Here is a 19291-nt window from a genome sequence, read left to right as displayed (position 1 = left end):
ATCAAGATACCGCGATTTACCTTAAATTTGAAAATTTTAGCTGCGCCCCCTCTAAATCCGCCACGGATATCGGTCAGATTTGGCAGATTTAGTATCATTAAATCTAATCAGTGGCATAGCTTCCATTGAGGCAATCGAGGCAGCTGCCTCGGTAAAAAAAAACAAAAAAAAACACCTTTTACGTTGTTAAAATGTCGATAGCTTCAGGGGGGCTGCGCCCCTCCCCCCCGACCCCCTGCCTCGGTAATATTCGAACCCAAGCTACGCCTATGCTAATGATTCACATAGTTTAATAAGTTCGTCCGTTTTCTTGTAAGAATAACCAATTCCTAAATTTGCCTTTAGAATTTTAATCAGTGTCGTGGTTTGCAGTCGGTTATAATATGTATTCGATACCATAATTTATATTACGTATGCCTAAGTAACGTTTACGTATGTTGTCCCAGTAGCACGACTTTACGCGCCTTTAATTTGAAGAGTTCCACTAATGGAAATGATAAGTATTGCATATTTTTCTATAAACAAAAAAGCATTTCAAAGCATAGACGGAAAACAGCGTGTTTATGGTCTTTAGAATGTTCTTTTATTTAAATAAACTGTTGTTACCAGGCCAAAAAGAATTATTTTTTTAGTTTCTCAGACACTGTGGCAATTTGGACTTGAACCATTGATAAATTTTAAGTTATCTCAGCGAGACTGATTGATTGTATCTTGTTTAACGTCCCTCTCGAGAAATTTTTCACTCGTGGAGATGTCATCGTATGGAGCGCCAAATTAACATAAACTCAAATAATAGAAGATATCTTCAATTATTTGAAGATATCAATTCAATTATAGCTCTCTTTAAATTGAATTAATGCGCGCATCAATTGAATTAATGAAAGCAATAATTGATTTAATGCGCGCATTAATTTAATTAAATGCTCTCTTCAATTCAATTGATGAGATCATCAATTTCGTAGAAATATTGCTCGCAATAATTGATTTAGAGCTCGGTATAAATAATTTGATGATCTCTTTAATTCACTTGAAAATATCTTTAATTATTTACAATGCTTTTGTATAAGGAATCAATGCACACATCAATTCTTTTAAAGAGAGCAACAATTCAATTAAAGAGATCATTAATTCAATTGTGGATATGTTGAATTGAAGATATCTTTAATTATATAGTTGCTCTCTCTAAAAGAATTATTGCTCTCTTCAAATGAAATAAAGATATCATTAATTCAATTGAAGAGCTTTATATCAATTATTGCTCTCTTCAATTGAATTGTAGCGCGCATCAATTCAATTGTTGATATCATTAATTCATCTCAAGAGATCATTAATTCAATTAAAGCGCGCATCAATTCAGCTGAAGAATTAATGCTATCATCAATTCAATTAATGCGCGCAATAATTCAGAATTGAAGATATCATTAATTATTTGAAGAGATCTTTATAATTAAATTGCTTCGCGCATCAAATGAATTGATGATATCTTCAAATAATTGAAGATATCTTCAATTATTTGAGTTTGTTAATTTGGCGCTCCATAGGGCTGGGCATCAAGGATATGTAATTTCAATACTTGTAAGTAGTCAATCTAATCTATCTTGACATTTGAAATATAATTAGCCAGAATTTCCTCTAATTCAATGGATATAATAATGAATGCACTTGTACATTGAAAACTCTTCTGATTAAGAAATCAAAATTAAGAGAAGTACAAACACGGACTCCTGGACACACCAGAGGTGGGATCAGGTGCCTAGAAGGAGTAAACATCTCTGTTGACCAGTCAAACCCGCCATGAGCCCTAAATCTCGATCAGCAAACGGAGTAATCCGTGGTCAAATTCAATATGATTTATTTATTCCAAGTCGGGGGCCCTCTTGGGCATACATGATTGTTGATAATACATATAACCGATGTGTAATTTTACAACACTAAGTTTATTGTAATAAAATATAAAGAAAGAAAGAAAATAGTAGGCAATGTAATATAGTATGCAAGGTGAAGATAACGAACAGTGATCAATCTCATAACTCCTATAAGCAATACAAAATAGATAGTTGGGCAAACACGAACCCCTGGACACACCAGAGGTGGGATCAGGTGCCTAGGAGGAGTAAGCATCCCCTGTTGACCGGTCACACCCGCCGTGAGCCCTATATCCTGATCAGGTAAACGGAGTTATCCGCAGTCAAAATCAGTGTGCCAAGAAGGCTTAACAATCGGTATGAAACACGTCAGACAGCATTTGACCCAATGCGAGGTTGTATTGATCTTTTAAAAACGAGGTTCATATTAAACATGAGACATTTTGAACATGATATACTTGATGTAATACATGCAAGTGCCATCGTGTATCCTAATGCAAAACAGTCAGAAATGCACAAAGGGAAAAAAAGTAATAACAATACATGTAATCGGACATAAAAATACAGTATGTATAATATGTAGTAAAAAGTAGTACAAGTACATATGGTTAATACTCCACTGTAATGCAAAAGATACCAGGGGACGGTGCATTGGTACTAGGTCAATATGTCAATCTATTCATGTCAAGACTAGAAAAATGTTCACAGTGTTGTTATATGATTTCATACATGTTCTGCCTGAGTGAGTTATAATTTGAACATTCAAAACTTAAATGAATTTCATCACCAATTTTGCAAGAAGAGCACTTTGAACAAAATCTTAAATGTCTAGGAATTCCTGTGTAACGGCCTCGTTCTACTGGTAAATTGTGCGCTGATGTACGTAATATTGTAAGTGCTTTACGTTGTGCAGGTGGTAAAAGTGTTAAGTAGTTTTCAAAAACAAATTTAGTTTTAAATTTAACATAAGTTTCAAGTTTTCCATCTGGTAAACTTCTGATATTGCCCCATTCTTCCAAATAATGATGGCATAACAGTTTCTTACATCTTTTCTTAAAAATTGATAGGTTATTAATTGTACTAGGCTGAAGCTAGCAGCCACTAAGGCCGTAGATAAGAAATTTCATCAAAGTACTGAGAGTACTCAGATGGGATTCTAAAAAGTAACGCGTAATAAATCAAAATTGACAATTTTTCAAACAATTGATCAACATAACCTTGATTATCAAGTTTCATACTTGAAGGCAATTGAACTCACCTGAAAGTTTCTGTCGTTACATCACATAGGGTGATAATGAATGTTAATAACAAATTAATCTTTGAATAGTCCACAAAAGGAGCATGCAGGCAAGGAAGTGGATCCCCAGGACTATCATTTTGCGCCCTCAGTTTGGGGCTGTAGGAATTTAAGACCCTACATGATATAAAACCATGAACTATCAAGTGAGCTTAAAGGCTTATGTGTAATATGATTGTTTCTTGTCACCTTGATCTGGAAGATTGACCTACTTTTAATAAAAATCTTACCTATTTAATATCGCCTGAACTATTAGAGATAGAGATTTCATATTTTGGGTATAGATTTCTTATGGCAAAGTCTTCATATCATTCCATAATCAATGACCTTGTGACATTGGTCTTGTCCAGAACAGCAAGATCATGTTAGTCATATTGGTGTTTAGGCATCTCTGTGTTATATGAATTCATTTTCAGTTATGTTGTGATCCTTTTGGGGCTAGGTTGGGACCACAGAATTTTGCATGGGAATAAAGATTGATAACAAAATATTTTTAAAAATCACAACAGTTGAACAATGACAGGGCCAAGGTGATTCAGGTGAGCGATGTGGCCCATGGATTTCTTTAAAAGTGTGTTTTATTGCTGGACAAATTTCTTTTCTCTTTCAGAGATTGTTTAGATCAGACAGTGTGATGGCCGTCAAATTATCACAGGCTTTGTCTATTGAACTTTGTGAGTTTTCAATAAGTTGGTCATTCACAAAATAATTTAATTCAGTGCTACTAACTGCTAAACAAAACCTCTCTGCTGATTTTTCATCCCATATACATTTGGGTTTTAACTGAAGTACAGGCAGTTCATCACATATTTTAAAAGCAAAATATGCACACTGCCATTCTAGTACTGAATGACAATCAGAGAATACGGGATTGAACTGATTTACATAAAAAAAAAAATGTAATATTTTCTCAGAAGCTATCTACCACACTAGCACCCTTTGTTGTATAACAGGTGTATCTTCCAAAACAATCTCCGAATACTCTGCCCTTCAATAAGTAATAATTGTTTACCTCTTGCATCAATTCTCTCATCTTGACTTGCACGCTCCCTAATATTTCTATCAGATTAATAATCAACTTCAGTTGGTATATATAGACAATTGTCATTGGATATAAAATAATTTTCCTGTGACACTCTTGTATTAATTCCCTACATAATATAACATCTCCAAACTTGGATTATCTATTGACCTCTTTTTCAATGGAGGCCAGTATAGCTATTTGGAAAACCTTATGATATGAGGACATTAATGGTGGAATATATATCACACATAGATATAAATCATTTTCAAAGCCAAAGAAATCTTTGTAAAATTTCAGCCACTGAAAATCTTTGTTCGTCAGTATCAATCCCTCAAAGTATCTATTATTAGTAGACTTTGCCCTGCATACAGTATGACAATAAAAGGGCTTAATATTTGGATCACAGAAATCATGTCCTATGTGGGTTTCGATTAAGAAGAAAATATCACACTTCTTAAATTGCTCAACAAATAAGGGTTCCTCTAACTTATTAAACTCTGTACATGCTAGACCTCCAGCATCAAGTAGGCCAAATCTTAATCATTTTTACCTTCTTTTTACATGATTGATTGCATATTGTTTAACGTCCCTCTCGCGAATATTTTACTCATATGGAGACGTCACCAATGCCAGTTAAGGGCTGCAAAATTTAGGCCTATGCTCGGCGCTTATGGCCTTTGAGCAGGTAGGGATCTTTATCGTGCCACACCAGCTGTGAAATGGGTCTCGGTTTTTTCGGCCTCATCTGAAGAACCGCCCCATTTAGTCGCCTCTTACGATATGCAAGGGGTACTGAGGACTTACATGTATTCTAACCCGGATCCCAAGGGACTCATTTTATATAAAGTTTAACAATATATAAAAGAGTATACCATGTTGACCATCTACATGCACGTGTAATTTGATTCAAAATTATTATGCTGTTAATACAAATTATGTATTTCTAACAACAGGAAAAAGGGAGAGAGAGAGAAAAAGAAATGAAAATAGTCTTTGAACGTTAAAACACCTGCATGTACATCACAGAAATTTCCAGCTCGCGACTTCGTCGTTGTAAACTGCTTTTGTAACGACGATCTACATTGAGATGAAGGGATGCATGTACTCCTTTAGGACTGAGATGGTAGCCATCCTTATTCAGCAGGGTTAGGTTAGGACCAGAGTAAACAAACATGTTGTGGTGATCAACAAAATATATAGCTCCATCATTATCTTGTAGAAACTTCTGTTTAAGAATAGCATTGCCATTCCTGCACAGTTTTTGTGCAAATCACTCCTTGGGATAGTTAATGAGATGATAACTTTGGTATTGGGCCATCTTTGTCTCATGAACTGGACAATTTCATACATGTTGGTAACACATTCATTCGGATCGTCATTGGTCAAAACGTGGAGTATAATAACATCATATTGTTGTCCACAGTTTTCTAGGTATCTACGGGCCTTTGCATTGGTGTATGTTGTGGCCTTCTTAATTGAAGCTGCAGGAGTAAGCAGCTCCTCTTTAATATTATTGTATTGGATGTGCCTAATAGTAGTACTGTAGGCACTGGCTTGTTAGATTCAAAAGTGCCTGGATTTTCTGTCAGTGATGAGCTTAAAGTGTGTTTGAGTTGCAGGACTTCATCCTGAGTTTCCTCAAGTTTCCTATTCAATAGTGCTGCTTTATCTTCCAACACTGAAATTTCTCCAGATTTTTTGGTAAAAATAATTGTTGTTTTAATAAGGTTACATACCCTTGTGAAGGGTAGTGAACTTTTAATCATGGATTGCATTCAGAATGGTAGCAGATTCCTTTTCCATTTTGGCTTCAATTTTACTCAAGCCATCGAGTAGGGCCTTCTGTAGTAGTTCAACGTTTGGTAGCGTTGCTTTCTTATCTTGTGTGTTACAAGGGGCACCTGTAGGACTATCGTCATCACCTACTTCTTTCACCAACATTTGTTTAGATGCAGGCTCAGCTAGCATACCTAGTAGTTTAAGTAGAAGTGGGAAATGGTGTTTAGTAAAAATTTCAAAATCTGTATCTTGAACTCTAATTGTTCCTGTCGTTAGGAAGATCATGGCGTTGGATGCTAAGTCTTCACCTTTAAAAACGCCTGCGACAGTATGCTCACTCCCGAATTAATAGAATCGAGTGTCCAGTTGTCCGGGGTGTCAGGCCATTTCCCCAAAGTTTTCATAATATAACACTGAAAGTGCGTTAATCCAGATAAATAGCCTGTTCTCAGACGTGTGAAAACATACCATTTGAGCATTACTTTCATACAGATTTGTATCGATGGCTTCGTACAATGATTGTTTAGCCTTACCAGATCGTGGTTTGAATTTTGAGACAAAACGTGCTTTTGGATATTCTGTCTTCAAATAATTTGTGTCCAGATCGATTGTTAGAACTTGTATTTCAAAGCTATGTAATTCCCTAGCATTACTCTTTCATAAAGTTTAGCAACTCACTCGAAACATGTGCGCAATAGGTGGTCACCGGAAGTTACACACACACACACACACACACACAGTATATCTAGAGTGAGAATGAGGACAATCAAGAGGTATAACAGTTTGAAAACAAATTCATTCCATATTAGAACACCATAAATATACATATACGTTTGCAAAGGTTAAAAAAATCCTTTAAAATCACGTTCTTCTTTTCATAAATTTTAAGAAAATCTATCTTTTAAATCCAAAAAACCTAAGAATTCGATCCCTCCATGTTCTCTGCGGTCTCACCACACAGGGTTCTTCCGCAGGAGAAAGTCCCGTGGTGCAGAGGAAACTATATTGTAAAGGCCTTGGTTTTGCGGACTTGGTCTCCTCTTCGTTGCTCTTGGTGGCATCCTGGACAAGTTTAAAGGTTTCTATACTCGACAGAAACAGCTTTCGGGGAATAAACTTGTGTATTTTCCCTGTTTCTAATGCAGTAAGCTCTCCAGGTTTGTCCAGTCCACATTTGACTGGTTTGGTTTTCTGTTTTAACTCTTGTAATTTAACAGGTTTCTGTAGACATTTATTTTCCTGGCTCACATCTAAAGTGTTCACAATTTTTGTTTCTTCCATAACACTGTCGTCATCCTGATCTAGTTTCTGGACTGTTATATCTTAGCGAACTATTGCACATACCTTTTCGATAATACTCAGGATGTATACTGCAACATCCTCTGTTTTCATATCAAGTTCTTCGCCACTGATTTTAGGAACTGAATGTGTGATTTGTCCGTTCTCAATGGTTGTCTTGGCTTCTGACTTTTCCTCCAGCATTGCCTTTTTAGTTTCCATGCTTGTCTCAAAGACATTTATCTTCCTTTCCTTCGGTTTATGTAATTGCACGAAATAGACATCATCAGCCCATGACGGCAGGAATGAAGACACATTTGCATTAACAGCTTTTAAAACTTCAATTTTCGAGATGGTGTCCTTAACCTGTTCATAAGGTACAAAGTCATTTTTCAAATCATTGTCGTCTGCCATAGAGCGGGAAACATTTCCGGAGATCATCTTGTTTTAATATTTCATTTGCATATACTCTTACCTAAAGTATCGCCTCTAAGCAAGCGCACAGTATGTTTGGTCGCAAGGGTGAGTGTGTTACGTCGTACACATTATGACGTGCCTGTACATTGTGACGTAATAAATTGGTGACCTTTAAGAAATCAGATATTCTCTGAAAGAAGAGCATACACTTTCACCCCTTTCTTGTCCTGTTTTTCACTCGCAAAGCACATGCTTAGTGTTATATGTATTTACAGTAAATGATTAATGTCAACCATTCTAATGTTTCATTTCATAAAAATGAATTTTTGAAATAAATCGATGATCATTGGGATAAAAAAAGCACTAAATACTACAGCAACACCTCTTATCACATGAGCTTTCATCTCAGGTGACCTTAAAAACGAGGGTGAAGGGTTTGTTCACAAACGCCCCGTAGTTATTGATAAATTTTCTTACGATATAAAGTATTCATATAAATATTTAATTTTTCTATAGGACTTTAAATTTTGTTGTGAAGGGAGAAATTGGGTATCTAGTGTTGGGTTCTATCTAAAAACGCATTTCATTTACTGTCGGGTGAAAATAACCGAAACAAATGTTCAATATACTCGTATTTTATTGTAACTGAATTTACAAAGGGATTGAGGACATGTTCTTAAGATTTAGAATGTTCTCTCCTATATACATGCATTTATAACAATCTATTTTGGTATGTATGATAAAACTTTCATTGTATTATAGAATCTCGCGCATGATGATCACTTAAACAAAGTAATAACATCTACAACATATACTAATTCTAAATTAATCAAAACGACCACTCACTGTTTCATAAAGGCTTCAAATATTCATAATTCCAAATATGCCATTAAATAGATTATTCTGGCTTCTTTATACCTAGGACATGTATAAAAGTAATGATATTCATCTTCAATTTTTCCACAAGTATATAAAGGGCTATATTAATGATGCTATAACGGAATACATCTTTGTTTAATATACAATTATGGATAAACCTTGTATGAAGAATATTTAATCGACGGTTGCCACATGCGAAGTAGGAGGTGAATTTTCTTTCGTTTTTTTTATTAATTTGTTTATAAAGATCCCCAAAGATTCACTTCGTTTGATTTCAACAGGTAAACAATTCCACTCATTTATAACAGTTGGTATAAGTGAATTTTTATAGATTTAGATCAACTTGATGTGTTTCTTGAGTTGTAGTTTTACCAGGAATTTGACTTTGAAATAGTTTGGAATCAAATTCTGGTCCACTTTATACATTATTTTTAATCGTGTTGTTTTTCGCCTTATATGAAGCGGTTCCCAACTTGTTTAAAAATTTAAGGAATGAATATATTATCTTTTCGGTGGATGGAGGGATCCATGAATAAAAAAGACGGAAAACTGCATCATTGCGCGTAGCGCATGATACAAAGTTTTCTGTCTTCTTTTTTTTCCATGGATCCCTCCATCCACCGAAAAGATAATATATTCATTCCTTATCATTTAAATATGTAAAGCATGATAAAACATAATATGATTTGAGTTCAATTAAAGATTTATTCTTGAACTACATTATATGACGCTTCGAAATTGGCGGAGTAGTTTATGAAAACATCAACTGAAAATCGGAAATGGCGGCTTCCACGAACTGTTTACTTTTGACTCACAAACGGGTTCCCTGTAAACTGAAAGGTACAGCTTTGAAAGGATGAGTTAGAGATGAATCCCGTGGGTAGAAAATTGCTGGAACTTTGTTGAGTGGAACTGGCATTCACCTCAATGTTCGATGTCGGTACGAACGGTAAGCGTGGGACATGTGCATGATGTGTCATGCGATCAGAGACCAGGCAAGTAGGGTTCTCTCGAGAGTTTCCAGGGGGACGAGTGAGTGTTGCAGAGGGTCTTGCAAGTTTTGCTAGTGAATTACTAAGGCATTGCTTTTGATGGTCACTGCAATCCCTGTCATAATTGCGTATTGACGCCTCGTTCCGGTGCCCACTCATGAACATAATATGTCGGAGTTCAAAACCATTGTCGTTTGACCCATCGGGTTTGAATTGCAGTCGCTCTGAGATAGTGTGCGGTGTAATTTTGAGAGCATCCAGAATTTCTAGATATGTCAGACATGAATTTCGAAAACTGGTACGCTTTGACAGGCTTAGCTGTGAACCACACTTTCTCTGATTGTGGAGACGCAATCGCAGCTTTGGAACAGTGATTGAATAATGATGTGGCATTCGGGTCTTTGACATGAAGAAGTTGTCGTAGGGTGCGAACTGGACAATTGTCATCCCCGGCTGAGTACATTCGCTTATCCTGTGGAGCATCAGATGTGTCGAGACCACCCTGCCTATTCTTTTGCTTGGTTTCATGGAAAATCACCACATACTCTCTGTCATTCTCATCATATAAAAACTCAAATGAGTTTGTCATCAGCTGTTGATGAAACTCAAGCCCCCGTGACACAAAATGTATGGAAAGGTCATACCAGACCCGATAACGCAAAATAACGGGATTATCAATAACGGAGAGGTAGTCGGAGATTTTCAGCAAGTCACTACTGTTGAGAAGATAATCCAGATTTCATATTTTGTTTCAATTTGCCATCAAGGATGGCATTTGCTGATTTGAAATTTCTATCTCTAACAATGTCAAAATCTCGATCAATATCATTAAGATGTCTGTTGAGAGCTGATCTTATGGACTTTAGTGTGTTTTTGTGATACTCTTGAGGTTGATCACCCTTCTTGGGGTCAAATTTGGGTTGGACTTCAGCATAGAAGTGTCTCAACAGGCCACAGAGTTCCTCTTTTTCTACTTTATGCAGGTTAGTGCAAGTATTGAACTTTTCCATGCTCCAATCCGGAAATTAATTTTGAATTCTTTAGTTTGGGGTGTTCTGTCAGTTATTGTTTTACTATTCTTTAAGTATTCTTTAGCGAGACAGACAGAGAATTTTTTTCATTCATTTATTTTAACGAGTGCATACATTGTACAGTGTTTGTTATTAGTGCTGCTATTTAATTATTCATCTTATTATGTTATTATATATATGAGTAAATTTGTTTGTATCACGTTACCTTGGAAAATCTTGACACCCCACTTTGTTTTGATTTTTGTACCCTTGGATTGACGACCACTCTCGATTCCTTTTAATTCCTCCTCAGAGATTGTTTTGAATCTTGGATTGGAAACTATGACGGAGGGTTTATGTTCAGTTTCTTGCGCCTTGGCCAATTCTCTAAGCGCCTCATCATTGGATGTAGAAGCATTTATGATTTCACAAACATTCTGACAATTTTCATCCTCATCATCAAAGTTATTAAACAGAGAAAGGAGAGTTTCTTCATCAAAATCAGGTTTCATAACTTCACATTCAGGTCTGTCTTGAAATATATCATCGAGAGTACCAATATCGAAATTTCCTCCCTTGGAATCCATTTACAGAAATTGCATAAGCAAACGTGTACGCGCGTGTGTTATGTTTTTCCTTCAAATAGTCGTATTTATTTTATTTTGTATAATTAATTGTTTATTTATCATTTATTTTTAATATGTTAATGTTTTTGTTGAATGAATTTATTTGGATCGATAGAGTTGTGAAGTTGTTCTTTTCAGGATTCCCAATCTATAGATAGATCTATAAATAGACCATTCAGGGGAATCCCCAACATTCCAATAGAAAGTAGTTCCGGCCATTTGTTATTTTATTTTTCGGGGTATACGATATTCATATGATAGATCAACCAATGAAAAGGCGTGTAAACATGTAAAATTAAATGATACAGATCAGGATGATGAAACTGGCAAACTTCCCGCTTTATATAAAAATGGTCATGTGACCGAAACAACCAATGAATAATTGTCCTTTCTAAAGCGTCTCTGGACTACTTCAGATATACTGTAGAAAAGTATACAATGTCAAAGTGTCCTATTCCTGTACAATGAGTTATAATCAAAGTTAGTATGAATTTGCATACAAACATAAGTCAAAATAATTCTTTATAATAAAACGGACAACTACAATCCTATACGTAGGAATACAAAACAATACGTAAATTGTACATTACGCCATCACAATACGCAAGGTAGTTTGATCACTTATTTATGAACTACTTCATATATTTAACAAACGAAGTAGAAATACAAATTTCAAATATCTAAACAGTAGGACAATGCTACTTGTTCAATACAAGGTGGTGTTTATATAGACAAAATATCACGTGATGCATTCCTTCGTACAAGCAAGATGACAGGCGGCTAACTTTCAACACGTGATAGTAGAAGTAAGTTACGTGATTTACAATCGTAATACTTGATTTCACTTTCAGTTATCGATATAATTTACATCAGCACACCTGTCTTAGACTGTAGCTTTACCAAATACCTTAAATACCAAATAATGTATGCAATATAAATGATTGTTTACATACAAATGTCAGCAATATCGAAAGTAGCAACGAACGAGTAATACGCTAAAAATAAAATAGCACATCAACATACTTGTAGCTTATATTATCAATACCAAACAGGATGCTACACTACTAGCCACTAATGTACATGGGATCATCATACATGTACATGTATGTGCAATATTACAAACATTATATGTATGTGCAATTATTACAAACATAATCCCGTGGGGATCTGGGTTAGAATAGGTCTTCAGTACCCCCTTGTTTGTCGTAAGAGGCGATTAAATGGGGCGGTCCTTCGGATGAGACCGCAAAAACCGAGGTCTCGTGTCACAGCAGGTGTGGCACGATAAAGATCCCTACCTGCTCAATGGCCATAAGCACCGAGCATAGACCTAAATTTTGCAGCCCTTCACCGGCATTGGTGACGTCTCCATATGAGTGAAATATTGAGAGGAACGTTGAATAATTTTCAATCAATCAATCAAACATTATATAAAAATCCACCCCAAACCCTATCGTGTACAAATAGCTGTAAACCCATGATATTACAATATCTTATTAACAGTTTTTGAATATAAGATATCTCATAATCTTGAGAAGATATCTTATAACTTTTATAAGATATCTTATAAAAGAAAGTTTATAAGATATCTCATATATTTTATGAGATATCTTATAAACTGTAAATTATATGAGATATCTTAACAAGAGGCCCATGGGCCACATCGCTCACCTGAGAAAAGAGTGTTTATGTTTTAAACCCAACATGGCAGGTGTGACCAGAAAATGAATAGGGGGTCATACACGTTGTAAATATGTGCATTAAGTGTGTAATTATAACAATTGAATGCCCTTCAGTCAAAGATTTTTGGTGCCAAGATTAATGATATTCACCAAGTTGTTCAAAAGGAATCGACGGCGAGTTTTCTTCTTCTTAATTTATAAATGAAGACAAAAATGAAATTATATCACTAGATTTATTTGGTTTCAAAATTAACAAGAGCAGAAAAAATTGAAAAGTTATCTACATTTTTCCCTATATATTCCCATGTAAAATTTCTTAAACACTCCTCCTTATATATTCCCATGTTAAAAAAAAAAAAATCGATCTTCTATGTGGCCCCAACCTTCGCCAGGGGACCATGAATTCCACAAATTTTAATCTGCACTACCTGATAATGCTTTTACATTAAAATGACTAATCATTACTATGCTCTTCTTGAGATGAAGATTTTTGAACATATATTTTTTTAAATATTTCAATGTCAAACTTTGAACCCCTATTGTGGCCCCTCCCTACCCCCTGGGGGCATGACTTGAACAAACTTGAACCTGAAGATGCTTCCATATAAATATGATTAATCACAGCTTTACTATTCTTGAGAATAAGATTTTTAAAGATTTTCCCTATATATTTGTGTGTAAAACTTTGATCCCCCCTTGGGGCCCCATCTTATCCCCGGGGGCCATGATTTGAACAAACTTGAATCTGCACTATGTCAGAAAGTTTTCATGTAAAAATCAGCTTTTCTGGCTCAGTGGTTCTTGAGAAGAAGATTTTTAAAGATTTTTCCTATATATTTGTATGTAAAACTTTGATCCCCTATTGTGGCCCCATCCAACCCCCGGGGCCCATGATTTGAACAAACTTGAATCTGCATTATGTCAGGAAGCTTTCATGTAAATCTCAGCTTTTCTGGCTCAGTGGTTCTTGAGAAGAAGATTTTTAAAGATTTCCCTATATATTTGTATGTAAAACTTTGATCCCCCCTTGTGGCCCCATCCTACCACCGGGGGCCATGATTTGAACAAACTTGAATTTGCAATATGTCAGAAAGCTTTCAGGTAAATTTCAGCTCTTCTGGCCCAGTGGTTCTTGAGAAGAAGATTTTTAAATGACCCCACCCTATTTTTGCATTTTTGTGATTATCTCCCCTTTGAAAGGGACATGGCCCTTCATTTGAACAAACTTGAAAGCCCTTCACCCAAGGATGCTTTTGGCCAAGTTAAGTTGAAATTGGCCCAGTGGTTCTGGAGAAGAAGTCGAAAATGTGAAAAGTTTACAGACAGACGGACAGACAGACAGACGGACAGACAGACAGACAGACGGACGCCGGACAAAATGTGATCAGAATAGCTCACTTGAACCTTCGGTTCAGGTGAGCTAAAAACGAAAAAAAACAAAAAAAAACAAAACTTTGACCCCCTATTGTGGCCCCATCCGATCCCCGGGGGCCATGATTTTAACAATTTAGAATCTGTACTATATCAGGAAGCTTTCATGTAAATCTCAGCTTTTCTGGCTCAGTGGTTCTTGGGAAGAAGATTTTTAAAGATTTTCCCTATATATTTGTGTGTAAAACTTTGATCCCCTATTGTGGCCCCATCCGACCCCCGGGGGCCATGATTTTAACAATTTAGAATCTGCATTATATAAGGAAGCTTTCATATAAATCTCAGCTTTCCTGGCTCAGTGGTTCTTGGGAAGAAGATTTTTAAAGATTTTCCCTATATATTTGTATGTAAAACTTTGATCCCCTATTGTGGCCCCATCCGACCCTCGGGGGCCATGATTTTAACAATTTAGAATCTGCATTACCTAATAAAGCTTTTCTATAAATCTCAGCTTTTCTGGCTTAGTGGTTCTTGAGAAGAAGATTTTTTAATGACCCTACCCTATTTTTACCTTTTCTTGATTATCTCCCCTTGGAAGGTGGCCTGGCCCTTTATTTTAACAATTTAGAATTCCCTTTACCTAAGGATGTTTTGTGCCAACTTTGGTTGAAATTGGCCCAGTGGTTGTTGAGAAGAAGTTGAAAATGTGAAAAGTTTACAGACGGACGGACGGACGCCGGAATACGGGTGATCAGAAAAGCTCACTTGAGCTTTCAGCTCAGGTGAGCTAAAAACTTTATAAGATATCTTATAAACTTTATAAAGTATCATAAAAATTTACTTCTATTACATATCTTATAAAACATACTAGATATATTGTATGTATTATAAGATATCTCATTAAGTTTATGAGATATCTTATAAAAAATCATTTATGAAATATCTTATAAAATATAAAAGATATTTTATAAAGTTTATGAGATATTTAAAAACATGTAAGATATCTTATATATTTTATGAGATATCTTATAAACTGTAGATTAAATGAGATATCTTATAAAATATAAAAGATATTTTATAAAGTTTATGAGATATTTAAAAACATGTAAGATATCTTATTTATTTTATGAGATATCTTATAAACTGTAGATTAAATGAGATATCTTATAAAATTTATTAGATATGTCATTAGAAATAGAAATCATGAATTATATAAGCTGTATTTATAGCGGAATGGCGTGCCATAGAAGAGAGCAAGTCCCTATATAAAACTCTCTGTGTTCTTTCTTCTGAATAAATTTTAAACCTTAATTCGCCATTCATTCCAAATGATTGTAACTGGAAAAGTACATGTAACCCTCGGTGCCAGACACGTTCAGAAAGATCACAAAATACGCAACATGATTTACCGTCATCTATAGGTTTTAGAACATTATCATGTTTCAATAAGTTGATACAATGTTGAGTGACCTGGCAAAAACCCAGCTTGGTATTTATAAAAATTGGTATTGTTATGAAAAAATTGTATATATACTTAACCATGACACGCTCCATGACTTTTCCAACACAACTTAATTAAGAAACAGGTCATTTGCAATTTTTCAATTGTAAAAGGAAACACAACCTCTTAATGATCTGTTGAACAAAATACACAAAGCCCTTAAGGTTCGGCTATGACATGCATAACATTCTATGGCTTATATCATCTGACCCGAATAGGCTTGTTGATTGGTAGTTTACAAATCGTTGTTTTCTAAAGAGAAGATAACTCTGATAATTCAGATTTACTGTCATCAACAATGGATATCGATGAAAAATAAGTGTTCTGTATCTCAACATATTCGTCATTACTATAAACGTCACTTCCTCATTACTATAAACGTCACTTCCTCATTACTATAAACGCCACACACATCACGGATTTCTGATAAATATTGTAATGGGGATATTTCAGTAGATTTATTCTCATAAAAAGTGTCTTTCGGATAAAGTTTTGAATATCTGAAAGTTGTGTCTCTATGTTGTCGTCATAATTGAGTACATGTATGACATGGGTTTTTTCTTCGTATTATCATCTCCATTTTGTGCATTTCTGAATTTCTGTAAGTACTTTCGCTTTTCAGTGCTTTGTTTCTTAGACAATCCCATAATCTTACAGCTTTAACTAATCCTGAATCAAACAAAGGTTTACCTTTGGTCTTACATGTAATATATTACGGTGAAACCGTTGGCCCGAGCGAAGCATGGAATGGTCACTGGCGTATCCCAAGTGATAATCATAATTCCGTTAAGTACGATAGATTATGATTCATTTAAAAATATATATATATTATGAAATTTTCCTTGCACTAAACACCCAGTAACATCTCAATATTAAAGAGGGATATATGGGGATAACAGTTCTACAGGATCCGCCTATACATTTAACGCGGGAAATGAAACGGAAGGCGACGTAAACCGTGCATTGTGACGTCACATTTAGCCTCGGCTTTTTTTCTCTTTCAAAGCAAACAATACGTCGGTTTCGAGATACACCCGAGTTATTTCCCTTTGGAGAACTCTCGTATACAGTGAGGCGCGAAACAATTTGTTTACACGCTGGAGTGGGACTAATATTCATCACTGCGTAATTAGTGAATGTACTCAGTAAGTTTCTCATACACTGTTTGATCACCCGAATTCGACTGATACACAAACTAAGTAAGTTATCAGTATTTAGGGAATAATTAAATACATAGAATTCTTATCATATCACGTTATTTCGTTGGTCATAAGTACCATATCTAAGATATTACTTGCAAATATGACATTGTTTTTATGTTTTCACTTTAGTGAAACTTTTCTATCAATAGTATTTTGTATTTCCCACATTTACATATCAAAAGAGAAGATGCTTTTAATACATTTCATCGTCTTCCTCGCTGACTGCAAAGAGAACTCAGACGTGCGTACTGGAAATACATTGAGAACATAGTTTCACCTGCAGAAAATGACCCCCAACATAGCTGCATGAAACGCTTCTGGACCTATATCAAGCACCAAAGGACAGATTACAATGGAATTGCACCGTTAAGAAGTGAAGGTATCCTACATACCAATCCTGTGAACCAGGCTACCATACTTAACAAACAGTTCCAGTCAGCTTTCTCTACAAATAGACTAAAAGGATACTCACACCAGTGATGACCTCACAAAGAGATGTAATATGTCAGGAACATTCCCCACATGTGAAGATCTTCTCATAACAAAAAATTGTGTCATGAAGCTACTACAGAAACTAAACCCCACCAAAGCTGCTGGACCAGACAACATCAGACCTCGAGTATTAAAAGAACTGGCAAATGAACTGGCTCCTATTCTTACCATCATATTCAATAGATCCATCAACACAGGAGAAGTTCCTCAAAACTGGAGATCCGCCAATGTGAGCCCTGTATACAAAAAAGGTGAACGATGCAAAGCTGAGAACTATAGACCAATCTCACTGACCTGCGTATGTTGTAAAATAATGGAGCATGTTGTTACCAGCCACATCATGAAACATGCAGAGACCTACAATATACTGTATCCCTTACAACATGGATTTCGTAGCAGACGATCATGCGAAACACAACTTATCGAATTCGTGGACGACATTACCATCAACATGTGTAAAGGAAAACAGACCGACGTTCTAATCATGGATTTCTCAAAGGCTTTTGACAAGGTCAGCCACAGTCTGCTTATACATAAGCTCCAACATTATGGAATCCGAGGTAAAGTCAACAGATGGATAGAAGGATTTCTGCTAAATCGATCACAGTCAGTAGTAGTCGATGGAGAACGCCCACCATGCATAGATGTGGAATCCGGGGTCCCCCGGGGGGTGTTCTTGGACCTTCATTATTCCTGTTCTACATTAACGACATGCCAGAGGGAATAAAATCCACCGTCCGACTATTAGCCGATGACACTATAGCGTACCTTACCATCTCATCAGACTCGGATGTTTCAGACCTACAATCCGACCTTGACAAACTAGCATTATGGGAAACTACATGGAAGATGTCATTCCACCCTGACAAATGCAACGTCCTAACCATCAGTAGGAAAAAGAATCCCATCAAAACATCTTATATACTGCACGGACACACCTTGACATCTGTTTCCAGTGCCAAATATCTGGGATGCACTTTCACCTCAAACCTACAATGGAGCCAACATGTCAGTAACATCTATAACAAAGCCAATAGAACTCTGGAATTCCTAAAGCGTAACCTAAACATCAGCGCAACATCGGTTAAGACCAACGCATACAATTCCCTAGTTAGACCTATAGTGGAGTACGCAAGCCCGGTGTGGGACCCATATTACAAAACAGAAATAGACCGAATAGAGATGGTACAACGACGAGGGGCAAGATACGTTACCAACCGATTTGGAAATAGATCCAGCGTAAGCAGTATGATACAACACCTGGAATGGAGATCACTAGAAAGCAGACGGAGAGATATGCCCGACTCGCATTGTTCTATAAGATCGAACATGGCGAAGTAGCCATCAGAAAGGAGGGACGTCTAATAAGACCAAGATGATCGACTAGAAATACACACGACAAAAGCTATCTGCTACCATCAACCTACAAGGACTGCCGAAAATATTCCTTCTTCCCACGTACAATCAGGGACTGGAACTCACTACCACCAGAGACAGTGTCTTCACCGTCACTTGAAGTCTTCAAGGCTTCAGTGATCAAACAAATGTAAAAACTGCACGAACTGATTTTTTATCCTGATTTTAAAATTTTACCGCATGCGCACCCACATGGCAGTATAATCAATACGTTGATGGTGGCAATTATTGGGCAGAAGCAGCAGACTGTAGGCCCACTCTGTCCCACTTAATCATTCAAAGTTCCACTAAATGCACCTCCTACACAGAAGAGTTCGTATCTCGAAACTGGCGTATTATAAACAACAATACATCCCGTTTGCAATTAAAAAGGTCGTTAAAACTAAACAAAATTAACCAATAAATTTAAAATGGTAAAAAAGTATCATTCTCTCACCAGAGATTGCCGTAAATTCGTATA

The sequence above is a fragment of the Ostrea edulis genome, chromosome 1, assembly GCF_947568905.1.
Source record: "Ostrea edulis chromosome 1, xbOstEdul1.1, whole genome shotgun sequence".
Taxonomy (NCBI): Eukaryota; Metazoa; Mollusca; class Bivalvia; order Ostreida; family Ostreidae; genus Ostrea; species Ostrea edulis.
Note: the sequence above shows the minus strand (reverse complement) of the source record.